The 27,838-nt window shown below is 37.3% G+C and overlaps 1 pseudogene; it reads right to left on the bottom strand.

Annotated features, from left to right (window-relative positions):
* The window catches only part of LOC105536524, a 144,292-nt pseudogene that overhangs the window by 105,643 nt on the left and 10,811 nt on the right, over window positions 1-27,838 (bottom strand).

Below are 27,838 nucleotides of genomic sequence, written 5' to 3'. Positions count from 1 at the left end.
ACTTATTTAATACAACCACCATATGAGATGAGTTCTCATATTATCTCAGGTTACAAAGGAAGAAAATAAGTACAGATAAATCAAATAACTTGCTCATGGTTCACGCAGCTAGCCATTTTGGAGCTGTGATTTAAAAGCAGTAAATCTGTCTCTAGAGCCCATGAACCTATTCACCATGAGATTCTGCATCTTACAAGCTGAGATTAATCTCTCTTCTTCCATATGAATTTGTGAATTGAATGTATAAATACCCAGGGCCATGGTAGATATTTTCTGAATATTGCAAAAGATACGCTTTCAGACTTGAATTCTGTCTAATTAGGTCTTTTATTGATTGGTGTTCTCCAAAGAAACAGAACCAACCAGATGGATATCTATCTATCTATTGACGTTTATTTTACATTAAGGAACTGGCTCATGAGATTGTGAAGGATGGCAAGTTTGAGGTTTGCAGTAGGCCAGAAGGCTAAAAATTCCTTGCTGGAATTTTTATGGAAATTGCATTAAACCTATAGATCACTTTGGTCAAAGCTGACATCTTTACTACTATAAGACCTGCAATCTATTAACTATGTTCATGTCTATTCGTTTAGATCTTTATTTTCATCAGTGTTTCATAATTTGCAGCATATAGATACTATATATATTTTGTTAAGTGTTATATGAATTACTTGTCATTGAGCATTTTTAAATGTTTTTTCTTAAATTGATTTCTGCATGATCGTTGTTAGCAGGGAAGAATTCAATTGATTTTTGTGTGTTCCTATATCCTGCAACTTGCTGAACTGACTAATTAGATCCAGAAGTTGTTGGACACCTTGAGATTTGCTACATAGACAATCATATAATCCGAAAACAGAAAGTTTTATTTCTTCATTTCCATTCTTTAAGCCTTTTATTTATTTTTCTTGCTTTATTGCACTAGTTATAACTTCTAGCTATCTTGAATTAGATTGCTGAGAGCAGACATCTTTGCCATGTTCCCAATCTGAGTGGGGGTGACTGAGCGTTTAGTACAATGTTCACTGTAGGATTTCTGCATATGATTTCTATCAAGTTGCACAGATTTCCTTCTACTCCTATTTTTTTCTGAGAGTTGGCGCATAAATAGGTATTGTATTTTGTCAAATGACTTCCTGTGTTAATTAATTTGATCATATGATTATTGTTGATATGGTAGATTATGTTAGTTGATTTTTGAATTTTAAACCAACATTGCGTGACTAATAAGTTCCACTTGGTTGTTGTGTATATTTTATTTTTTGTCATGTTGTAATTTTGTTGAGTGTTTTTGCATCTAAGCTTATAAGAAATATTGGTCTACAGTTTTCTTTTTCTGTGTGCTATTTTTGTCTAATTTAGGTATGAAGGTAATAATAGCTTTATAAAATGCATTGGAAAATGTTTCTCCCTATTTTCCATCTATTCCATACATCTATGGAAGTAAATGTGTAGAATTGGTATAAGTTCTTATTTAAATGTTTGGTAGAATTCTCCAATGAAACCACCTGAACCTGGAAATTTATTTTTGATATTTTTAATAATGAATTAAATTTTATTAATGGTTATAGGAGTGTTCAAATTATTTATTTATGATTGTCATGTTTGGTAGTTTGTGGTTTTCAAGAGTTTGTCGGATGTTTTAGTGTTAAGTTTTTGGCAGTGTTCCCCTATTATCTTTTTAATGACTTAGGAATCTGAAGTGACATCTTCCTTTTCATTCCTGTTAGGGATAATGTGTATCTTTTCTATATTTATTTTTGTAAGTCTTGCTAGACGTCTGTTAATTTTATTAATTTTTTTGAGAAACCAGATTGTTTTCATTGGTTCTTTCTATTTTTTCCTTGTTTAATGTTAATTATTTCTGCTCCTTATTAATTTCTTCCTTCTGCTCCCTTTATATAATATATATTTTTATTTATTTCACAGTTTCCATAAGGTAGTAATTTAATTTTTGAGACATTTCCTTGTTTATAATGCAAGCATTCAGTGCTATAAATATAATTCTCAGAACTGTTTTATATGAATCCCACACGTTTTGATTGTCTTTTCATGTGTATTTATTTATTATTTATTTATTTTTTTGAGACAGACTCTCGCTTTGTCACCAGGCTGGAGTACAAGGGTGCGATTTTGGCTCACTGCAACCTCCGTCTCCCGGGTTCAAGTGATTCTCCTGTCTCAGTCTCCCCAGTAGCTGGGATTACAGGTGCCCGCCACCACGTCTGGCTAATTTTTGTATTTTTAGTAGAGATGGGATTTTGCCATGTTGGCCAGGCTGATCTCGAACTCCTGACCTCAGGTGATCCATCTGCCTTGGCCTCCCAAAGTGCTGGGATTACAGGCATAAGCCACCACACCTGGCCCGTTTATATTTATTTCTATGTATTTTCTGTTTCTTTTGAGACACTTGACCCATGGATTTAGAAGAGTTGTGGTTTTTTTTCAGATGCTTAAAGATTTCCTGCTGTCATTCTGTTATTGATTTCTTGTTTGATTTTATTAAGTTAGATTACACTCTGCATAGTTTTTGTTCTTTTAGACTTATGCATTACATAAAGATATTTTGATCAAAGACAATTGCATCTATGACAGTGATTCTGTAAGATTACAATATTGTATTTTTTTGTACCTTTTCTATGTTTAGAAATGTTTAAATACACAATACTTATCACTGTGTTACAATTGCCTACAGTATTCAGTACGGTAACATGCGGTGCAGTTTTGTAGCATAGCAGCTATCTGCTATACCATATAACCTAGGTGTGTAGTAGGCTGTATCATCTAAGTTTGTGTTGGTGCACTCTATGATGTTCATAAAGCAATGAAATAGCCTAATGATGAATTTTTCCAAATGTATCCCCTTGGTAAGCAATGCATGATGGTATATATACTGAAGTCTATTTTATGGCCCAGAATGTAGTCTAACTTGGTGGATGTTTTATGGGTACTTGAAAAAAATGTGTACTCTCTTGTTGACTGGAATATATATATATGATTATTTTATCTGATATATATAATCTAATATATATAATCATATATATGTCAATTAGATCCTGTTGGATTGTTATATTTTCAGATATTTAATATCCTTGTATATTTTCTGTCCTGTACCTCTATCAGTTGCTAAAATGAGTGTGATATTATGTTATAGTTTTCTTTGTCTGTAGTCATTTCTTTTGCTCTGAACTCTATCAGATATTAATATACCCAATTCTTGTTTTTAAAAATAACTGTTTACATGGTATATCTTTTTCTCTAGTATTTTACTTTCAGTTTACCTAGGTCATTTTATTTGAAGGGCTTTCTTGTAAACAACGTATAGTTGGGTCTTGGTTTTACAACTGCTTTACCTATTTATTACTCGTTTCTTTCTGGGACTCCAGTGATAAGAAGGTTGACTATGTTGTTACTATTTTATCATATATTCCCGAGACTAAATTTTTTTGAGACTATATTATCTCTGCTGTTTAGATTGAGTGAGTTCTATTGATCTGTCCTCAAGTTCACTGAGTCTGTTATTTATCATTCACAATCTACTGTTAAACTCATCAAGTAAGTTTTGCTTATTGTATTTGCTAGGTCTATAATCTTTATTTCCTCTTCCTTTTTAATTTATACTTTTTGCTGAGAATTTTTTCAAGTAAATTTATATGATTGTTGAAGCTCTTTTTTTTTTTTTTTGATCGATGCTTTTAAATCCTTGTCAGATATTTCCAACATTCAATTTATCTCAGCATTGTCAATTGATTGTCTTTTCCAATGAAGTTTTGATTTCTTGCTTCTTGATTTCTGATTTTGGATTGTGTTCTGGCCATTTTGTCTATTATAATAGGAGAATGAGTCCTGCTTAAATATTTAGTAGGAAGCCTCACTGTTTATGTTTAGCATGCATTTGCTAGCCTGCTTTTGTGGGCTGTATTTCAAATGATGGTTTAATTTTCAGATGCCTTGCAATATTATTTTGGTTTGCTTAGTTTATTTGGTGCTGATTTGGTTTCCACTGGTCCCTGCTGCTGTTGCCTGAAGGGGCAGGGTTTCTCCAGGCCACCTACTGTCTCTCAGTGGAGGAAGGAAGTCTCAGGTCTATGGGCATGAAGAGGCTACGCTGGTTCAGTGCATGTTGTGATGAGATCTTTCTGCCTTGGATAGAGAAGACTTTACAAGCAGGTCACTTGCAGGAGTGGGACCTCCTGTATCAGTGCTCACCAGCCACCCATGTCTCTGGGGAAAAGTCTCATGTCTGTGGGGACAAAGAGGCTTCTTTGGCTGGGCCACATTTTATGGTGAACTCTCTTTGGGCAATGCCCATAAGCCACCCTGCTTTTCTGGGCCAGAACGGGAGTCAAAAGTCCACAGGGATAAAGAGGATTTCCTAGTGTATAGATTTTCTCTTGTTTCCTTTACAAATAATCATAAACTGAGTGGGTTAAGCAACTCAAATATATTATCTTATAGTCCTGAGGTTAAGAATCTCTCACATATCTCAGTGGAATAAGATCAAGGTTGACAGGGCTGCATTCTTATAGGTTTGGGGTGCTATTCATTTCCTTGTCTGTTGACGCTTCTAGAGGCCATGTATATTCCTGGTCTCATGGCCCCTTCCCCATCTTTAAAGTTACCAATGGCAGGTAAGGTCCGTTTCACATTGCATCACTCTGACCTGCCTTCTGCCTTCTTTTCCAGTGTTAAGAAGCCATGTGATAACATTGGGCTTACCTAGACAACCCAGGATAATCTCTTATTCCAACTTTCATCACATCTGCAAAGTCCCTTCTACCTCATGAAATGACATATTCACAAGTTACAGTGATTAGGATACGGACACTGGGCCAAGTCACTTGTGGCATAGTCCCTTTCACCAGTAACCCCAGTTTCTCTGCTGTCTGCGAGTGAAAAAAAGGGATGAAATCCTTAGGGACAAAGAGGCTTCCTGAGTTGGGACACCTGTTGTGGTGGAATGCCTCTAGATTGTACCACCCTGTCACCTGGTGTGTCAGAGAGGAGCCTCCAGACAATGGAGGCCTTTGTGGAGGAGAGTTCTTCTACTAATCACTTTTTTATTTTGATACTAGACACAGTGCTTACTTTCTTGAATTAATTTTACTAGGTGTATTTAATTATACTCATAATTGACAAATAAAAAGGTATACATTTGAGGTGTACAATGGGATGGTTTGATGTACCAATACACCATGAAATGATTGCCACAATCAAAGTCATAAACAAATCCATCACCTGGCCCCTTATTGGTAGGGTTTCCTATGGATCCCCTGCCAGTGGTGCTGAGCTCAAAGAATAAAGCTACCTGGGATGCCTCTGTTGCTGTGTTGGAGGTGGGAGGCATGAATTCTGGCTGCCTTGTCTGGTAGCTGGGGTCACCTAAGATGCCTTGCCACTATGTTGATCCTCTACTCCTGGAGCCCCCAACTAGTTCCTCTTTCCTTTAATATATTTCAGAGACCTCTTGTAGTTGCCTCTTTTCTTATTTCCAAGGCTTACATTTATACTTAGGAGGATAGCAGGGAGAGACAAGTCTACTACATCTCGTCTACACAAGAAGTCATCTGTTCCGTTTCTTATATTTCAAAGCTCTCTCCTTGAGTTATGCACATATTGAGGATATTTATGTCTTCTGGTTGAATTGACCACTTTTTCAATATGCAACGTTACTCTTTATCAATGGTAAGGTTTTTTCCAGATGCTTATTTCGTCAGATATTAATATGGCCACCTCAGTTTTATTTCTGCATGATATATCTTTCCCCATCATTTTACTTTTAACCCATGTCACTGGAAGGAAAAAAACCCGATTAAAAAATGGGTAAAGAAACTGAATAGACATTTCTCAAAAGCAAACATATGAAAAGCTATGTGAAAAAAATGCCCAACATCATAAATAATAAGGAAAAATGAAAATTAAAAGTTTCACAAGGGGATATAACCCCATATTTGTTAGAATGGCTACTATAAAAAAGACATAATATAACAAGTGTTGCAGAGAATGTGGAGAAAAAAGGACACTTTGTTCCTCAGTACCCCGTTGTGGGGATGTAGGTTAGTATAACCACACACAATATGGAGGTTCTTCAGAGAATTAAAAATAGGACTATCAGATGATACAACAATCCCACTTCTGGGTATATAGCCAAAGAAAATGAAATAAGTATGGTGCAGAGATATTTGCATGCCTATATTTATTGCAGCATTATTCTCAACGGCCCAGATATGAAGTCAACCTAAGTGTCTATCAACTGATGAATGAATTTGAAAATGTGGTATAATACACAATGGAATACTATTTAGCCTTAATAAAGAATGAAATTCTGTCAGTTGTGAAAACATGAATGGCAAATACCACCTGTTTTCACTTACATGTGGAATCTAAAACAGTTGAACTCGTAGAAGCGGAGAGTAGAAAGGTGGTTACCAGACAGTAGGAAGGGGTAGATTGGGCAGGGGAGAAACTGGTGAAAGGCTACGAAGTTTTATTTACAGAGGAGACATATGCTTTTTGGATTCATTGCACAGCTTAGTGACTACAGTTAATAAAAATGTATTACATATTTCATATTACATATTTCTCCATTCCTTTAATCACTCCATTTTGTTCTGATCTGCAAGATTTCTTATAATTATTCTACTATAATTCATATTTTTTTCCTCAGTATATAGTGTTTCCTTTTCTCTCACTTCCTTTAAGATTCTTTTTCTTTGTTTTAAATATTTATTCATTGATTGGTTTGCTTGGTGTTCATCCTCCTTGGAGGATCTCTGAGTTACCTGAGTTTGTGGCCTGACATTTTTTATTATATTTGAAATTTCTCTGCCATTTTCTTTTCAATATGTTTTCTTCTACTGATTACCTTTTCTCTTCCAATTCTGGGACTAAAATTACACATATATATTAGATATTTTGATATTGCTCCACCATTTTTGGTGCTCTATTATTTTTATCAATGTTGTTGCACATTTGATGATTCTTTCTTCAGCCAGGTCAAGTCTACTGATAAGACTATCAAAGGAATTCTTCATCTCTAGGATTTCCATTCTACTTTTTCTTGTAATTTCTACCTCTCTGCTGAAATCCCTCATCTGTTCCTGAATTGTTCATCTGTTCCACTGGGTTATTTAACACATACATCACATTCATTTTACTCCCCATTCTGACAGTTGTAGCATCTGGGTCATTTCTACATCTAGATATGTTAATTGTTTTATTTTGACAATAGGTTGTGTTTTAAGTTGGTATGTCTCTGTTTTCACTGAATGTTGAATAGTATGTAAGGAATATCAGGAACTGAAATAAATAGTATCTATATCTAGAAATGAACATGCTTCTTCTGTTTTAAGCTAATTAGAACTGAAAGTGAGATCAATCTGGTGAGGATCTGGGCTGGATTTGGGATTTATGGTTGCTATGGTTATGCTTAGTGCATCAAAATCTTCAAATTCTTCTAACTGTAGGTTGTTTATTGTATTGTTCCTAGGATACTGGCTGTGGCCCCTGGGAGTTTTTCTAAATGTTTCTGTTTCATTCACAGCTGTGGGCATTTTCTGCATACCTGCATTACAGAGGAGTTTCTCTCTACATCCTTACCCGTCTCCCACAGGTAGCCTTCTACTGCTGACTATGCGTTGCTTCCTATGGTGGTGGAGCGTGTACAGTTTTCTATTGTGTTGATCCAGCTTCCACGTAGGTAGCTGAAACAGTCCCAGTTATGTGTCTTTCCTAGCATTCCTGCCTTGCCTTACAATGGCAGTCAATCTCCTGTTTTACATGGTGGGTTCTTGCTCAGGGACAGAGTCTCCTCCCTCTTTGCCTGCTGTTTCAAGCCCCTTCTCGTGTTGGTGTAGAACCTTGGACACAAGACTGTTTCCGACCCTCCTGTGAGGTAACGGGTTGTTTCCTCCTTACTGCAACCACAGTGGCTTAAGTTAGTTCTTGCGTCTCCCCCAGCTGTAGAGAAACTTGCACTCCTCCTCCAGCCAGCCAGTGTTTTCTCTGTGATCCTGAGAGAGAGGCTTTGCAACCTTCCTACTCACCTCCCTTCCCAAAGATTTTAGACTTTTGTAGGTAGAAGAGAAGATCAGGCAGTTGGCAGGGCCTTGTGCCTTCCACCTCTTCCACCCTCGACTACTGTTCATCTCCTTTGAGTGTGGGAGTGACAGGATTTGCTGCCCCTCTTTCAGCACCGTAAACCTTTCCATTGCTAAGAGAGAAGGGACAAGCCTGGGAGGTAGAACCACATACCTTTCCCTTAGTGGTGGCCAATCCCTTCCTTCATTTCTGCACGGATACAGCAGTCTCTTTCCAGTCTTCCCACAATTATTTCCTTGAGCACTCGATGGATTCTGTGAGTCGGGATTCCTCCTTGTGTCTGGGGTTTCCATGATTTTTGTTCATGCTGTTTACTCCAGCTCACACTCAGCCAATAGCAATATATTCCAATTTTAAGTGCATTCTTTGGCGGCTGTCTGATGACCACTATTTCTTTCCAAGTATAACATAATAATCTAGGTCATTCATTCTGTTTCTCTTCACAGTGATCTGATTTCCCTTGAATTTTGGGCTTAATTGTTGCTAAGAAACCTCAGCTTTTTGATAGGTCAAGGTGGAAGAAAATATTTGCAAACAATGCATCCAATAAAAGATCAGTACTAGAATATATAAGGAACTCAAACAGCTCAGTATCAGAAAAACCCAAATAATTCTATTTTTTAAAAATGAGCAAGTGATCTGAATAAACATTTCTCAAAAGAAGACAAACAAATGGCCAACAGGTATGTGAAAAAATGTTCAACATCACTAATCATCAGGGAAATGCAAATTAAAACCACAATGAGATATCATTCAACCCCAGTTAAAATGGATTCTATCAAAAAATAACAAATGCTGGCAAGGATAGGAAGAAGGGCGAACATTCATATGCCATTGGTGGGAATGTAAAGTAGTACAGCCATTACAGAAAGCAGTATGGAGGTTTCACTCTAAAAACAAAAATAGAACTACCGTATGATCCAGCAATCCCACCACTGAGTACATTTCCAAGAGAAAACAAATCAGCACATGAAAGAGATATCTACACTCCCATGTTTATTGCAGCACTGTTCATAATATCTAAGATAGGAATCTACGTAAGTGTCCATCAGCGGATGAAAGTATGAGGAAAATTTGGTAAACGTACACAAGAAAATGCATTTAGCTTTTTAAAAGAAGGAAATCCTGTCATTTGAAACCACATGGGAGGATGTGAAGGACATTATGTTCAGTGAAATAAGTCAGGCAAATAAATTGCATGTTCTCACTTATACGTAGGAGCAAAAAACTGGATCTTGTGGAAGTAGAAAGTAGAATAATAGTTCCCAAAGACTGAGAAGGGCATGGGAGAAGGTGAGATAAAGAGAAGTTGGTTAATGGGTTCAAAAATGCAGTTAAATGGAAGGAATAATTTCCAGTATTCAGTAGTATTACAGGAAAATAATTTACTGTGCATTTCAAAATAGCTAGATGAGAAGAAGTATAATGTTTCCAACACAAAGAATGGATAAATGTTTGAGACTGTGTATCTCCCACTTACCTTGACTTGACAATTACACACTGTATACATATATCAAAATACCACATGCACCCCAAACACATTTACAACTATGATATATCAACACAATAAACCAAAATAGAAGTTATGATTTCTTATGTTATAGTAAGAATAACGCTCTACTTTTGTACATGCCTGGGAGAGGCAGAATGTCCAGGCTATGGTCTTTAAGGGCCAAACATCTGGATCAATGTTGCTGAATTCTGTCATGTTTTGAGCTTTTTCCAAATCCACAAATCTTAAGAATCTAGTTGACAAACTTTAGAAAGATGATTTTGTGTCCTATGTAGATTTGAATAAATAAAAACATTAAGGTGGATAACAGAGTGACATGGATAAAACCCATCTTCCTGAAACTACGTGCACTTTTACTTTTGTAAAAATTATATTTATCCACCTTATCACAATTATTAACTGAACTTATTGGCTAATTAGTAGTTTTCCATTTCATTTTCCTTTCATAGACTCACCTAGGGTATAACTGAACAATGTAGCAATAACTCACCCGTGTCAAAGCTTAAAATATTTACTTATAAAGTGTGTGTCTCACAGTGCAAATAAACCTAGACCTAGTTAGTTGAGAGAGTTAAATTATTATATTAAAATTTGCCTTTTTATTTTTGACCTTTTACATATCTTTATCTGTTTTATATGGCCGTTTATTCTCCCATCTAAATGTCCAAAAGATTAAAATTGCATTTTATGCTTCATTAAACTATACATTAGGATTCCTGAGATTCAGAATTAAAGTGACATTATTATGAACAAAATGATTGAAGCATAATTATGATATAATTACCAACTATTAAGATACTTAACCTAGATGGTTGTGTCAATAAACATAACCTTTTTTTTCAATTTTTATTAAAGAGTCAAATTATAAATATACTTCACGTTTTAATTAGCTATTTCTTCTGGTTTTAACTCATTTTTATCAGAAAAATAATAATGACTTCATTTTAATCTTAAGGTAAATGCACATCCTAAGTATAACCTTGGGATAAGAGAAAGTTTGCATGACTTACGATGCTAGATGTCATTATTGATGAACTTGTTCAGGGAGTATAAAGCACACATTGAAATGTTCCAACTGTTTTCCACTCAGTGGCTCATTCATTATTCACTTTCTGCCTCTATAAAATTAGCCAGTGGACCCTTTACAGGGAAGGATGGCTATTCTTACCAAAACTTCTAATTTCATTCTAATCTAGTCAAACACATGCTGTAGTGTTATATTAGTAATGCCCAATTAGCAAGGCCTAGGGTAGAAAATAGAAAAAAAAAAAAAGGTAAATGCAAGTCATTCCTAGTAAAGTCATTTAATCTCACTCATCAACAGCTTTGCTTATCTTCACTAAAATAGCAAACTGGAAGTTGTGAGAAAAAGAAAAGTGAGTCAGTGGGTCATGGTTCCTAGACAACATACAGTTTCTGAGCCAATGTGTTTTACTTAAGGCCTTATAAGGACAATGACTTGTCCCAAAGCAGAACCTTGTTCAAAGTAGGAATTCAATATAAGTTCATTCAGTGAATGGATTGAATAATATGATACTCTGAATTTTCTATGCAAAACTTACAGGCATATGTATTATATATAATAATATTTTGCTGTATTTATTAAATTATTCACTCACATATACTCTCTATCATGTGACAGACACTGCCCAGGGTGCTGAAAATCCTTAATTCATTCTTGATACCCTCTCCAAGCACTTCAGGGATAAAATGAGTTTGCTGAGATGGAATTATCTTTGGGTGGGTGTGACTGGGACACAGCTTGAATGTACCTAGGGTCTCAGAATATTCTGCATTGTGACCTGTGTGCCAATAACCTGGACATTTTACATGGTTAAAATTTATTGAGTTACGTAATTATGTATTTTTTTGTATGCATCTTATCTTAAAAACCTTTTTACATGGGATTTGTGAATTGACTTTCACAGACACAACGTATTTGGTTTGAGGGTCAAAGTGCAAGTTGTAGAGGACTAATAAACGTCCAAGATTGCGTGCCAATTAAAATACAGGATACCCAGTTAAATTAGAATTTCGATAAATACCGACTTTTTTTCCTATAAGTATGCTCCAAATATTTCATGAACACACTTATAATAAAAAGTATTTAACTAAGTGTCTTATAAATTCTGCAAATTTTGTTTGCTAAGTCAGGCAATCTTAATTGGAAGTAATCCACAATCACTGTAAATCAGTAATAAAATATTGTTTTTTTGTTTTTTACAGTTATATAGTATTTGCCACCTATCTTGAAACAGCTTACATTTTCCTTGTAATACTGTGAAGCTGTTATAAATCTACTCTAGCTAGAGAAATTTGCAAGACATATTTTTAATTACAAAAGAAAGATCACCAGGCTTGGTTTTCAAGAATTAACCAGGAAAATTAAGCAGGAGGTAGAATGAGAAGAATAAAATTATCACATAGTAACTCCAACAACTGCCTTAAATTAATATTGTGCAGCTTTCTAAAATCAAACAATAACAGTTTAAACCTATTATAAATAATGTATTAATTCTACAGGTAGCTTTTACTGTTGCAGTTCACTGTGGTCATTCTACTTATTATTAACTTTCCACATTTATGATATACAGATTGTGTTTGCCTTCTTGGCTCATTCTAGAAGTTTGTTGTACATTGGGTGAAAAACCAAGGACAACCTGAAGAACTCACTCATCTTGTCACTGGTTCCTGCTGGTAGAATTCTTATGCCTAGAAGTGCCATGTGGAATAATTTACTTTGTATAGGAAACTGGTGAAAAGTTTAGTGAATTAACTAAAATAATTTTACTTTTGTTTCAAATATATGGAGGCTGCATATGTCTTCTAGCAGTTCAGAATGATATTCTGAAAATAAATTCCCATTGATATTTTGTTGGTTTTCCACGAAATGGCCAAAGGCATGAAAACTTTTAATATTATTTTGTAATGATTCAATAACCAGGTTATCAGTTGATTCTGTTTTATTGTATACCCTGTAAAAACTTCTTTTAAAATATAGGACAACCACAGGGTATGTTCTCACAGTCAGTTGTACTTTTCTTTCTTTTTTTTTTTTTCTTTTTCTGAGGCAGAGTCTTGCTTTGTCGCCCAAGCTGGAGTGCAGCACCACGATCTCAGCTAACTGCAACCTCTGCCTCCCAGGTTCAAGCGATTTTCATACCCCAATCTCCTGCGCCACCACGCCCGGCTAATTTTTTATTTGTAGTAAAGATGGAGTTTCACCATATTGGCCAGGCTGGTCTCAAACTTCTGACCTCAGGTGATCTGCCCACTTTGGCCTCCCAAAGTGTTGGGATTACAGGCGTAAGCCACTGCGCCCAGTCAGTCAATTGTATTTTATTCTTCAAGTGCTTTTTATCTAAAGTCCTTTTGCACAATAACAATTATTGTTGTTTTTATACCTAATATGGAAACATTATAAGTAAGTGATGTTTGGTAAAGAAATTCTACTTTTTTCCATTTAAAGCACTGAGAAAACGAAGCTCATAACCATCAAACCTTGGCAAAGATAATGATCTATAGTTCACCAGAGTCTAAGCTATACTTTGAGTATTATACTTTAAATTTTTTATGCACAATATTGCATCATGATAAGTTGAAAACATTAATGTACCCCTAAGTATCCATAAAGATCAAGGTGTCAGAGAAATACAGAGTCATTTTTTTTAATGAACAAGTGGCCTACTTCACCGAAAATTGTATATAACATAAATCCAGCATTTAATGGTGCACAAAGTATGTCACTATATGTATATGCTCTATAGAACGCCATCTTCGGATTGTTCCTAACAAAAATTCTATGGAAGCTTGCAAGAGTTAATTTTATCTTCAGAAGAGCCTAACTATCTAGCCATGAAGTTGTTTAAAGGCTGGAGTAGAGGGAGATTATTCTATTTACTGAGAAAATGCTGTAAAATCCTTGTACAGTTTTAAGCCTGTGTCTTCATTCTTCATGTTTCCACTTACACGGTTGTCATCAGCAAGCATTTGTTTTCAGTTTACCAGCGAACCTAATGTAATATAGTGCAACTTTCTGTTGAATAAGGGAAGAGTACTTTGAAAACAATTAGAACTTAAATTAACCTACTTTTAAAATTTGTTAATATTTTTAAATTTATTTGATTGTCTGTCACAAATCTATGACAATGGCAAAATGGATACAGGCTACTAACAGTAATACATTGTCTGCCTGTTAAAAATTCTATAACAAAGGAAAATAACACATGTAAGTCAGTGAATGCTCAAAACCTCTTATAAAGGAGTAAAAATTGCAAAACATGTTCTTAATTCTGAATATGAATATACGAGCTACATGAATGTAAATATGTATGCTGTATAGATATAACATTTAATAATGTATGCAAGATGGTTTTCTGCTATGGAGTCTATGAGCTACCTTAAAGCACTAACAAATAAAGTTATGTTACTATGATTGCAATGAAATGGCTCAAGCTACTCCCCATTTTCAGAAAGAAGTTTATTTAATGTACAAAAAGTATGAATAGAACCAAAAGTAAACATTATCACATTTCTTTATACTACTATCTAGTTCTTTATATTAACTTTACCATTCAGATAATAGAAAGTAGGTGGCAATTTAGGGATTGGGAAAGAGATAAAACCAAAAAAAAAAAAAAAATCCTTTCTACCACATGCATTCTTCTACACTGTGTATATCTGCGCTCACAGAATTGGCTTCTTTTACTTCTCCACGTGCAGGGATTCAGTTGAAAAAAAAAAACCAACTGGACCTGCTCAACAGCGGAGGGAAACTGGAAATGATGAGTCCACATCTCAGTGCACTGCCATACAATTAAAACAACGGTGTATCTACCGACTTATAATTTTTAGGGATTGCAAGCAAGGCTTTTTCTTGAAGTTGAACCAAAAACAATTCCCTGTGTCCCATAGACTTTGTAATATGTGCAGGAACATAAGGATACTGAGGAGGTTCAACATGTGCTCTCCATCAGTGACCAATGCAGCCATCAATCACCCAGTCTTCAGAGCTCCATCTTGATCACCCATTGTCTCTGACATTAAGCATTTTAGTCCTCCAACTTCATCTTCTTCCGGGTTAAGTTCGCGACCAGGCGATCTGAAGAAAGTTGTTCCTAGCTGTAGCAGTAACACATGGGGTAGCCGGGGCTCGTGTCCAAGCGGAACCCTTTCTGGAGTCTTCTGCATTCTAATTTTATCAAATCCTTTCCTCATGCACTCAAATCTGGCTGCAACAGAGCCGTCCTTCACACAGAGGGGCTCTTTCGTACCAAAAGTATTCATTGATAAGAGGATGCAACTTGATGGTGTGCTCTAGGGTGAGGGGCTGGGTCTGCTGGATGTACTTGCTGCCCAATGACTGATCCCCCGGGGCCAGCCATTCTGTGAGCAATTGGGTGGTGCCATAGACAAGCTGGTGAGCTCAACCCTGGAGGACAGCACGGAGGGGGAGGCAGGGCGCACGGTTAAGTTATCTGCAACCCACTCAGCAGCCACTGCCTGCCATTAACAGGAGACCCGAGAGAAGGCCAAAGCTCTTTCTAATCATAAATTTCATAGAAACTAGAGAAGAGCTGGCAAAATGGAAAAAAATTACTCTGTTAACCATGTGTCTAGACTTGGCTAATAAATTTTGGAATCTATATCATTATTCGCTACTAGGCATCAATAAATATTCTAGACATTGTTTTATAGTCTTTTTTTCTTCTCTTCAATTTATTTTTAATTGACAAATAAAAATTATATCTATATTTATCTTATGCAACACAATGTTTTGAAATATGAATACATGGTAGAATGGCAAAACCAAACTAATTGACATGCATTTCCTCACTAATATTTTGTGGTGAGAACCCTTAAAATCTACTCTCTTAGCAATTTTCGAGAATAAATTGTTATTAATTATAGTCAGTATGTTGTACAATAGATTCCTTGACCTTATTTCTCATAACAGACATGTTGTAATCAATATCACCCTCATTCCAGCCTCTAGTGACCGCTGTTCTATTCTCTACTTCCATGAGTTTAACTTTTTGAGAATCCGCATATGTGAGATCATGTGACATTTCCCTTTCTGTGACTGGTTTGTTGAACTTAACATAATCCTACAGGTTCATCCATGTTGTCACAAATGACATGATTTTATTATTTTCCAAGGCTAAATAGTATTCTATGGTGTATCATATCACATTGTCTTTATTCATTCATCATTTGATGAAGACTTGGATTGATTCCGTATCTTGGTTATTGTGGATAATGCTGCAGTGAATATGGGAATGCAAGTATCTCTTTGACGTGTTGATTTAATTTCCTGCAGATGTATACCCAGTAGTGGTATTGCTAGATCATATGGTAGCTCTATTTTTGATTTTTTTAAAAACCTCCAAACCATTATCCATAATGGCTGTACCGACCTATATTCCCACCAACAGTGTGCAAGGGTTTTCCTTTCTCCATTTCCTCTCCAATATATATCTTCTGACTTCTTGGTAATAGACATTCTAATATGTTTGAGGTGGTATCTCATTGTGATTTTAATTTACATTTCTCTGGTAATTAGTGATGCTGTTTTTTTGTAAAATACCTGTTGGCCATTTGTATGTCTTCTTTTGAGAAATGCCTACTCAGTTCCTTTGCCCATTTTTAAAGAGGGTTATTTGTTTTTGTGCTATGGAGTTGCTTGAGTTCCCAAAGTATCTTAGATATCAACACCTTATCAGATGTATGGTTTGCAAATATTTTCTCACAACACTGGTTATCTTTTCACTCTGTTAATTGTTTCCTTTGTTGTGCAGGAGCTTTTTTTAGTTTGATATAACCCCATTTGTCTATGTTCATTTTTATTGGCAGTGCTTTTGGGGTCTTACCCCAAAACATCATTGCCCAGACCAACGTCACAAAGCCTTCCTCTTATGTTTTAAATTGAGTTTAAATTGGTTCTTCATAGTTTGTCATTCTTGTCATTGCTTTTATATATCCCTGCTCATATTCTGATAGGCTGAACCAAACTGAGGGCCAGAAGGCAAAGGGGTCCTTTTGAAGAGTCAGATCATGGGACTTACAGCAGGTGGAGAGTAGATCTGATGGAGAAGTGGGAGGTACCTGGGACTTCCTATGAATTTCTTTACTGTGCAGGACACCCCTCTTTTGGAGAGATTTATTAAAGATGCTCGTATATGGGTTGAAGAACTACTCTTGACTTGCTTTTTCATTGAAATTGGCTGTTTGAACATCTTTAACTCATTACATATTTAACCTTAAGTTGTTGGATTCCCCTTTCAGGTTGAATAAATGATTTCTAACTGAATCCTTGCCTTTGAATTTTGATGCATATTTGGATGAAACTGTGTTTGGGGATTATAGTTTCAGCCTAGGCATCCAAGCCAGCATTACCACTGTGAGGAAAAGTTAATGTTATCTTCTGAGAGCTGTTCTCCTATGAAGAGCGATATCATGTGATATTTTTAAGGAAGTAAGATTTGCCAAAGTGAAATCCTAGATAAATAAAACTGATAGCTGAGATTACTGAAGTGTTGCATATACTATTTGAGAAATCTTAAAGAATAAAACATGTAATGAAGAATTAGAAATGTAATAACATTGCTCAATTTTTTTATTTGAGATGTTAGCTTTGAGCAAATACGCTGAAGAATTATTTTAAAATTTGACAAATGTATTAAATACTTTCCAATAATAATAAAATACATGTAGGCTTTTAATGCAATCTCCAAAACCATGTTTATCATTTGATGATTTTTTTCAAATAATATAGTCATATACAACTTCCCCATTTTAAAAGTGAAAAAAAAGTTTTTTGGGGGAAAAGTTGAAGAAATAAGCAGCCAAAAGTTACTGTAATATACTTGGAATGCAGTTAATGCAAAATACTACTATGACACAGCTTAATCCTCCCCAATGAGATGAGTTGTCAGTTGCCATTTAATCCGCTAAAGCATAGTCCTTTGTTGGGCAACAGAAAATAAGAAATTAGGAAAAAAGCAGTCTTTATTTAATCCTACTAGCCAGGGCTGTGATAAGCTGATAGAGAAAACAAAAGGGAAATTGAATTTCTCAGAAATAATCTAGCAAAAATGGGTCAGAATGGAGTGGAAAGGGGGAAAAAAAAGACAATACCACTCTACTTTAAAATAGGAGGCAGCCAGAAATTCAACATGAATTATTGTTTATCAAAAGGTACCCAGTTTCCAGCCTTGCTGTAAATTTCCATTTGCAGAAAGCTCAAATATCTCTGAACTTGATGCTCTGAATAAAAGTTGTGATTTCTAGAGGAAATTTACTAGCTGTCCTATTTCCCATGCAAAGGGACAAAATCCTGCAACTTCTAGCTTGACTTCCTCGCTAGGTATGAAGCAATATCTCCTGTTCATATAAGATAAAGAAAAATCTTGTAGTTTGTAGTAAAGAAATATTCGTTTCTCATTTGCTAGTTTTTTTAAATTGAAGTTTTAGAATAAAGATACAGTAATTGGATATATGCCACAGGTAATTTCCCTTAAATAGGTTGCTAAATATGTTCTGCCTTATACAACATGCATTCAAGACATCTTGTAGATATAATTTATTTTAAAGCGGGATTTCTTTTTGAAATCCATCATTGTTTGCTGGTAAAATGAAAAGTTGTATATTACTGAAAATTTACCTAATTAATTACTTCTAAAATTGAAGCAGTAAAATTCCAAATTGTAAAGGAATAAGTTAAATTGTCCCTGTTTGTAGATGACATAATTATATATACAGGAACCCTGAAGACTCCACCAAAAAACTGTTAGAATTAACAAACAAATTCAGAGTTGCAGGATATAAAACCAACATACAAATATCAGTAGCGTTTCTACGTATTAAAAATGCCTGAAAAAAATCAAGAAAATTCCATTCACGGTAGCTACAAAAAAAATAATAAATAAAACACTTAGGAAGAAATTTAACCAAAAAGTTGAAAGATCTGGATACTGAAAACCGTAACGTATTGATGAAAAAAATTGAGAAAGGGAAGAGAAATGGAAAGGTATCTCGTGTTCATGGAGTGGAAGAATAAATATTATTAAGTCTACACCACCCAAAGTGATCTACAGATTCAATATAACGTCTATCAAAGTACCAACGACATTCTTCATAAAAATAGAAAAAACAACCCTAAACTTTGTGTGGGACCACAAAAGACCCTGAATAGCCAGAACAATCCAGAGCAAACAGAACAAGGCTGGAGGCATCATATTATCTGACTTCAAAATGTACTGCAAAGTTCTAGTAACCAAAACTGCATGGTACTGGTATAAAATCAGACACAAAGGGCAATATAAAAGAATAGAGAGCCTAGAAATGAATCCATGCATTTACATCCTACTTATTTTGACAAAGGAGCTAACAAAAAACAATGGGGAAAGACGATCTCTTTATTAAATGGTGTCGGAAAGACTGGATATACACATGAAGAAGAATGAAACTAGATGCTCATCTCTCATTACAAACAAAAATCAATTCAAAATGTATTAAAGACTTAAATGTAAGACTCAAAACTATGAATATTAGTAGAAGAAATCATAGGGAAAACTCCATGACATTGATCTGGAAAATGACTTTAGGAATATCATTCTCAAAGCACAGGCAGAAAATACAAAAATAGGCAAATGGAATTTCACCAAACTAAGAAGCTTCTGCACAGCAAAGAAAACCATCAACAGATTGAATAGACAACCAGGAAAAGGGAGAAAATATCTGCAAGCTATATATATGATAAGGGGTTAATATCTAAGATATATAAGAAACACAAACAACTCAATAGTAGGAAAACAAGTAACCTGATTTTAAAATGGGCAAATGATCTGAATGTAGATATAGAAATGACCAACAGGTATATATGAAAAAAGGTTCAACATCACTAGTCATCAGGGAAATGCAAATTAAAATTACCACCTCAAACCTATTAGAATGGCTATTATCAAAAAGACAAATGATATGTGTTAGACAGCTGTGGAGAAAGAGAACTTTTGTACACTGCTGATGGCAATGCAAATTAGTGCAACCATTATGGACAACAACATGAGGGTGCTTCAAAAAATTAAAAATAGAACTACCATATGATCCAACAATCCACCACAGGGTGTATATCCAAAAGAAAGAAAAATCAGTATGTCGAAGAGTTAATTTGCTCTCTCATATTCATTGTAGCACTATTCATGACAGCCAAGATATGGAATCAACCTAAGTGTCCATCAATGGATTCATGAATAAAGAAAATACAGTAGGAATACTATTCAGCCCTGAAAAATAACAAACTCTTTTCATTTGTGACAGCATGGATAAACTTCCAAGAAATTATGTTAAGTGAAATAAGCAAACACGAAAAGAAAGATATCGTATGACTTCACTTGTACCTAGGATCTACAAAAGTTGGTCTTATAGAAGTAGAAAGTAGAATGCTGGTTCCCAGAGGCTGGGTGGGTTGGAGTGGGGTGAGCAGATGTTGGTTAAGGAATATGAAAGTTCAGTTAGACAGGAGGAATAAGTTTGAGAGATCTATGGTGACTGTAGCTAATTATCCTCTATTGTCAAAAAATGCTAAGACAGTGGAAGTAAAGTGTTTTCATCACAAAAGTGAGAGCTATATGAGGTGATACATATGTTAATTAGTTAGATTTAGTCATCCCACAATGTATGTATACTTGAAAACATCATGTTGTATATAGTTAATACATTCACTTTTAACTATTCATTTTTTTAAGTAAAGTAATTTTTTTTTTTTGAAACGTGGTCTCACTCTGTCGCCCAGGCTGGAATGCTGGAGTGCAGTGGCGTGATCTCAGCTCACCGCAACCTCTGTCTCCCGGGATCAAGTAATTCTCCTGCTCAACCTCCCAAGTAGCTGGGACTACAGGCACCCAGCACCACACCTGGCTAATTTTTGTATTTTTAATAGAGACAGGGTTTCACTATTTTGTCCAGGCTTGTCTTGAACTCCTGACCTCATAATCTGCCCGCCTCAGCCTCCCAAAGTGCTGGGATTACAGGTGTGAGCCACCGCACCCAGCCAAAAGTAAAATAAAATATTTTTTAAAAGCAATAGTCATCCAAAGATTTAATAACTTTTATTTAATAAATATTCCGCTGTGAACTTGGCAGTGCACTTGTTCTCTATTGGTCTATATTCTAATTAAAATAGAGAAGATGAAACAGAATATATATATATCCATGACTAGATACATACAAGATATCAACAGATTATATTGATAGACAATATAACAAATAAAACGTGGTTTCACTTTGAGTAATGTATTTCTGATAAACTGTCATCTCAACATTTTATGTTATAGAATATTTTAAAATTCAAGTTGCACTTCAAAACTCAATACATTTATTATTAATCAGTGTCCCACAGGAGTTCTTTGCACTTCAAATACTGCTGCAATAGCTTAGGCACAGGCCCTCCCAGATGATGTTAGCATCGACAGTCAGATGGTGAGAAATTAAAAGATGTCTGTGAGACAATAACTACCTTCATTTAAGTGTTTTTCTACCAGTACTTAGATTTATAGCAATTAATTTCCACATGCTTTAACAATAAGCCTGTCCTCATTAAAACGCTAAAACCGATATGTAGAAAACATATTACTTCAGTATCTTGTCTCCAAACTGTTATATTGGCACTGGTTAGACAACATATTTTAAAAATTCACACATCTTATAGGCTAAGAGGTAAAAAAAAATCATACTCAACTCTGGAATATAACATTTTGGGGTCTTATTGTAGGTTTTTCAGGCTTTAGGAAAACAACATTAAAATGTGCTGGCTTAATTTTCTTCTCTAGTTGTAGCCGCGTTGTCCTGTGTGAAGAGAATCCTTTAATGTTGCAGGAATGCGCCTTTTCAGATGTAACGCTAATATATACTTGGGGACCATTGACCTCGTGTCTTCAAGAGTCCCATTAACACGCACAAACACACACACACACCCCCCTCAGAAACCAAAGGTATTAAGAAAAGGAATAACCATATTGTATTTATATCTCAGGGTGAACATTAAAGGTGATCCATTTCATGATCCATCCCTTTATTTCTTAAATCTTTTATGTCTTTTCCTTAATTTTCTTCCTCAAGAGATCTGCTCGATTGGCTCACATATATCAAACCCTGACAACTTTGCTAGACACCTTGCCCCCAGGACCTTATGAAGGTCTGATAAAATAGAATGAAACTTTACACTGACCTGGAGTTGATATAAAGGCATAGGATCATTCCTCTAAAACATGGTTTTTAAACTCCAGACCCAACCAAGCTACTCTCCAAAATGAAAAGAAGTGGGACATATGCCTCATATAATCCACATTTTTCCTATTTGCTTCAAATTGGTAGAGTTAACTGTGGTCAACCAGGTCGTCCCTTGGAATATCATGATCTGGAAGCATTTTCCCTCCAGGTCATGAAGGTCAGCTGCCTGCAGGTTGTGCAGGCTGCAAAGACTTATCCCAGACCAGCCTAAGATGTGAGCAGACCTTTGCAAAGATTAAATATGGCACAAACAACTTGGCCTGTTTGTTTGTTACGGTTGTTATTGTTGCTGCTTAATCTAGCTCTAATTTAACTGGGTCAGCTCTTCAAGCCACAGAATGATGGTCTGGCTAAGATTCTTCTATCATTTAGGAAAAGGCAAATTTCACCAGGTAGGCTTTTAAGAGTCGCTTACATCAACTTAATTTTAAAATAGAAGTTAAATGAAAGCAAATGGTCTGTATATCTAAAACCCTTTCCCCAAACTCAGTTGTGATCAGAGGATGAAAGGCAATACGCAGATGCCAGTGATTACATCTTGGCTCACATGGTTCAACGTCAAGCGGTACATCCTGCTTCTGGCAGGATTATATGGAGACCACAGCACTGTGCTCAGTGCTGCTGTAAGAGGGCTGCTCGCAGCTCAGGCTGGTCTGGGAAAGGTCCCTCCAGCCTGCACAACCTGCCAGCAGGTGAACTTTATGATTCTTTAGTTCAAAAGAAGTATTCTTGAAATGTGATGGGCAGAGACCTGGGGGTAGTTGTCTTAGTAATGTGCCCCAGAAGCAGGTGATGCAAGAAAACCCCTCTGAAATGTTTTTTTTCCAAGGGTTGGGGGATGAGGCCTAAAGGAAGATAAAATTAGTCTCCATGCATAAAAGCCAGCTAAACAGAGGTTAACATGTAAAGCTTAAAGCATATGACTTTTGACATAAAATTTCTGCTGATAATTTATAGAGAGTCATTATGGGCTGAAAGCTGTGCAAATTAGTTGTTTTCAAAGGAAATTTTCTTTGAAGTTTGAATGACTGCAAACTGATTAATATGATCCCTTACACATTTTTCTTACTATTAATTCTCCTTAGATCTTCTCCCTGAAATTAGGTTTTGAAAGACCATTAACTCTCTGGGATCACAGGCATCCTCCAATCTGAATTGATCATCAGTCAGAACCCGGAAGTTTTAGAACAAGGAAATTGAGCCAGCATATTGATGAGAAAACAACCTCAAGCCTTGAAAAGGCCTTTCAGAGCTTCAAGCAAGCAAATGGCAATGACCTTAGCAGTAGGTAGAAAGGATCCCAAGCGCTGTTACAAAGTAAACCGGCTCACATCAGTGGGCCAGACCAAGCTCAGACATGAAAATACCTCACTCTTGGCACACAGCACCTCCCAGCGTCGGCAAAAGCGGATAGAACTGAGCTTTTGAAATAACTTCTCCAGTGTGAACTTCCCAGGTTTCTTTAAGAAATAAAAAATAAAAATGCTTTCTACAAAAGCATATTGAGCTCCAGAAGTTTCAGAGTATAATATTAATCAGAAATTAAATGCCAGCATAAGTTTCTTAGGGAAATTTGGAAGCAACTCAAGCAGGTTGACATTTAATTCCATACACAAAGGCCTTATTCCAAATGTCGCAAGGCTCATCACAATGTCAGTGCATGGTGGTGGGGGCGGGGGGCGGATGGTGTGTGCCAGAAGATGCAGAAGAAGAGAGCAAGAAATTCTCAAAATGCTCAGAAAGGAATGCCGACAACAACCATGGGAGGCCCTGGCACAAATTTTAGTACAAAGTTTCCACCAGCACCGCTTTCTTAAAATGTGTAGTTTTAGAGCAAATCTGTAGAATGTCTAAGCCATGTGAGGAAACGGAGGCTCGGAAAGATTGAAAGGCTGCCCTAAACCATATCACCGCGGTGGGAGGGAGGGAGGGCTATCCAGCCCAGAGTGCGAGTCCTCCTCCCGGTTCTCAGTCATGGCACTATGTGCAAGCTCAGGGCGGGGCCACCTCCCATAGCAGATGGTTGGCCATGGCGTAATGGGAAGAACATTGAATGCAGAATTCCAGTGCCAGGATTCAGTCTGCTGGGCTGCCACCTATCAACTCAGCACTCAAGCAAAGCACTTATCTTCTGAGTTGAAAGCCGGAATGGCAAATAGTGGATGGGCAGATCAAAACAAAAACACACCCTTGGCACAGGGCAGACACTCAACAAATTTAAGGTTAATAAAATCCTCATGTCTTCCTAGTAAAGCACATTTTGGCATTAGGCACGGAAATGGGCAAGATGTCATTCGATAAAGACCCTTTCTTCAAAATGTCCTGTAAGCGAAGGTCATCAGTGAAGTTCAAGAATGAGGCAGTTGAGGGAGTGAGAAGACAAGCAATGTCTCCAAAGTCACACAGGCAGTTGGGAAAACCCTGGATTCAAATGCAGGCAGGACGGCTCCAGATCCCACGCTCTCTACCATAATATGCATCAAACAATATCAAGGAAATTAAGATAACCGTGTACGAGTTCTCATATCTAACTTTCCTGTAATGATTTTACTTTTCAACTTAACTATAAATGGAGATTGATGAGGGGGAAGAGAGTTTTGATTGGAAGTGAGTGGCAGAAATAGTAAAATGTGATGCAGTTTTAAAGTCTCTGAATCTCTAGATATTCTTGGGCATCTTCTCCTGGGGTTAAACAGTTCGAGCATGGGCACCTTTTGCTGTGAAAAACAATTGAGCGGCTGCCCCTGGGGTTAGGAAGGAAGGGGCAGCTGCGGACAGTGGAGCAGTGAAGGTCAGTTGCCACCAGCAGGGTCCTCTCACCTGGCATCATGGTTAATTTCACATGGCAATTCAATTGGGTCCCTGGATATGAAATCGACAATCATCAATTGTTTGGGCGTCAAAAAGGCATTTTCCTGAGGTCCAACTTGACTGAGACTCTTTTTTTTTTTTTTTTTTTAGTCTTGCTCTGTTGCCCAGGCTGGAGTGCAGTGGTGCAATCTCAGCTCACTGCAACCTCCACCTCTCAGGTTTAAGCGATTCTCCTGCCTCAGCCTCCTGAGTAGCTGAGATTACAGGCACGCACCACCACACCCTGCTAATGTTTGTATTTTTAGTAGAGACGGGGGTTTCACCATATTGGTCACGCTGATCTCGAACTCCTGACCTCGTGATCCACCCACCTTAGCCTCCCAATGTGCTGGGGTTACGGAGATGAGCCACCGTGCCTGGCCTGACCAGCTCTTTTTTAAATTGACCGCTAGCTGGTAGAGTGGACACCTCCCCCTGATAGCTAAATTCCAGGCTCCCCGCACCCTCTCTACAGGGCAGCTCTGCCCCTCGTCCCCTGAGACTCACCTGGTGTTTGTCATTTCCCACCAATCCCAGGCTCCACCATGACCCTCGCAGCTGGCCTCCCTCAGAACGGCCAGCCCTGCCCAGCAACTAATCCATAACCCAGAGCTGAACTTGCAAGTGACAGTTTCAAAGGTAAAAAAAATTAAACATTTTTCTGTCTACATGTCTAGAAAAAAAAAATCAATTCGTTTCATTTTCGGTATAGCTACCTATCTCAAAGCTCTGTCAGAAAATCCAAAGTCATTTTTATGGCAGAACTTTGCAGAAATGCCAGGTGGAAATGTGAGCTGGTAAAAATGTGTCCCTTAACTGTAGCGCATTCCTTTTCCTACAGGTTCCCAATTCATTTTGTGTTGTCTCTAGGCCTCTCTCTAGAGCAGTCTCCAGGGACAGGCCCCCCACACACGCACCATTAAATGCGACATACATGCACACACCACTCACTTATCCTTAGTTGGTTGTTCCCTCCAGTTATTTTAGCTTCTCCCTCTGTCTGTGTCAGGGTTTCAGACAGAAATTTTACAGCTAATACAAATCTGTGAAGAAAGAATTCCCTTTAGTGAGTGCAACCTTATTATTTTCTCTTGTTGACAGTGGCGTTAGATCAGTGCCCTAAAGATGCTGTCCAGGGAAACATTTGGCCCTCCAGCCTACTGCATGGGACATACCCAGTAATTCCAACAGCAGACAGAATGGCTCACCCTGTCCTGCCTTGCAGCAAATAAATCCCGAGCCTAAATATAAAATTAGTATTGATCCGATACCCATTGAACTTCCGTCTTCCATTTAGTAGGGAAGAAAACTTGTTCCACAAGGCGGATGGTGCCCTGTTCCACTCTAATGAGAGAGCAAAGCTTAGCAAGTGCAGCGAGATATTTTACCTCCTATTTTCTGAATAAAAATAGCATGGGGGTTCTGTGTTTCTTTCAGATCTATCTCTTCTAGACACAATGGAGGAATGAATCTTCTTGATTTGCCTCTGAGGGACCACCTGGGGGTGCAGCTCAAGAGGGCATTTGGAGGGGGGCTCAGTATCACAGGCTGATTTGCAGCCAAGGGAACGAATTACATCAGCAGGCAGGTGACAGGCACCACAGCACCATACACCTCATTTTCCAAGTGAGGTTGCATTTTTTTTAACCTAGGAGTGGGAGTGAGAGGAGTATGATGGATTCCTTTTATCAATCCTTCTTCAGTCTTTCCCTATCTTATAAATTTATTTGGATTTTCCAATGATATATTTAATATCAGTTGCCAGGGTTCACAAAATTACAGAAAAAAAAGTTTAAAAATGTAACGCCTGTTGCCTGTTATAAGTTGTATTATATCCCCTCAAAAAAGGTATGTTGGGTCCTAACCCTCAATACATTAGAATGTGACTTTATTTGGAGATAGGGCTTTACAGAGTTAATCAAGTTAAAATAATACCGTTCGGGTGAGCCCTAATCCAATATGACTGGTGTCCTTATAAGAAGGGGAAATTTGGACAGACACACACACGGGAAAATGCCACGCGAAGATGAAGGCAGAGTTCGAGTAATGCTTCTACCAGCCAAAGAAAGCCAGAGGTTGCTGACAACCCCAGAAGCTGAGAGAGAGGACTGGAACAGACTCCCCTGCACAGCCCCGGAAGGAATGAGCCCTGCCAACACCTTGACCTTGAACTTCTCACTCCCAAACTGTGACTCTACACTTCTGTCATCAGTGTGTAGCACTTACTGAAGCTGTAGTGAGTCATACAGTGCCTGCCATAAAATAAAAAGCATTGCCCTAAGAATGTACATTCTCAGTGGGACAGATAGATAGAGTAAGGGGCAATGCATCTTACTCATTCATTTGTTGAGAGTTTATTTTGAGTTCCAGGTCTTTGAATACAGCTGTGTCTAGGACATCAGAGCTGCATGCTCATGGAGCTTTCAATCAGTCACGGAAGACAAATATAGACCATGCAGTTACAGGAAGGCCCAATCTGTGAAGGAAAAATAAATGTAGGGCACCGTGGAAATATTTACCAGGGTTTGTGTATGTTAAGATGAAAAGCACAACCTGTTCTCAAAGTGGTCTTTCAGTGGGTGGCCAGCTATTGTGAGGCCGTTGGGACATAATGAAATCCAGTTGCTGAAGAGACATCTGTCCTGCCGGCTGTCCAGCACCCAAGCTCCTCTCCTGGTTGGAAGTATTGCCAAGGTTGGTAGGGAGCTGAAGAAAGAAAGATGTTTTCCCTCCTTGACACCTAGTAGCTGCCAGGCAGCCAGAGAGCTCCTTGCTCAGGAATGAGTCCCTGAGAGTGGCTCAAAGGCACAGGGCAAACTGTTAATGATGGCTTCAGCTGCACTGCAGACAAGAGCTCAGGGGTGGCCACCTCAGAATGAATGCCATGCCCCAGCCAGCCTCTAGCAGGAGCTTGTCTGTGCTGCACCTCCCTCGAGTCCTTTTCAGGCCTGGTCCTCCAGATCCTTCTTCAACTGTGGGAACTACCAGACAACCTCTTAAGAAATCACTTTCACTGATGGACATTTGGGTTGATTCCAAATCTTTGCTATTGTGAATAGTGCCACAATAAACATACATGTGCATGTG

The sequence above is a fragment of the Mandrillus leucophaeus genome, unplaced genomic scaffold (genome assembly GCF_000951045.1).
Source record: "Mandrillus leucophaeus isolate KB7577 unplaced genomic scaffold, Mleu.le_1.0 Scaffold16, whole genome shotgun sequence".
NCBI classification, from domain to species: domain Eukaryota; kingdom Metazoa; phylum Chordata; class Mammalia; order Primates; family Cercopithecidae; genus Mandrillus; species Mandrillus leucophaeus.
The sequence above is the reverse complement of the archived record's forward strand: the minus strand, read 5'-3'. Positions and strand labels throughout refer to the sequence as shown.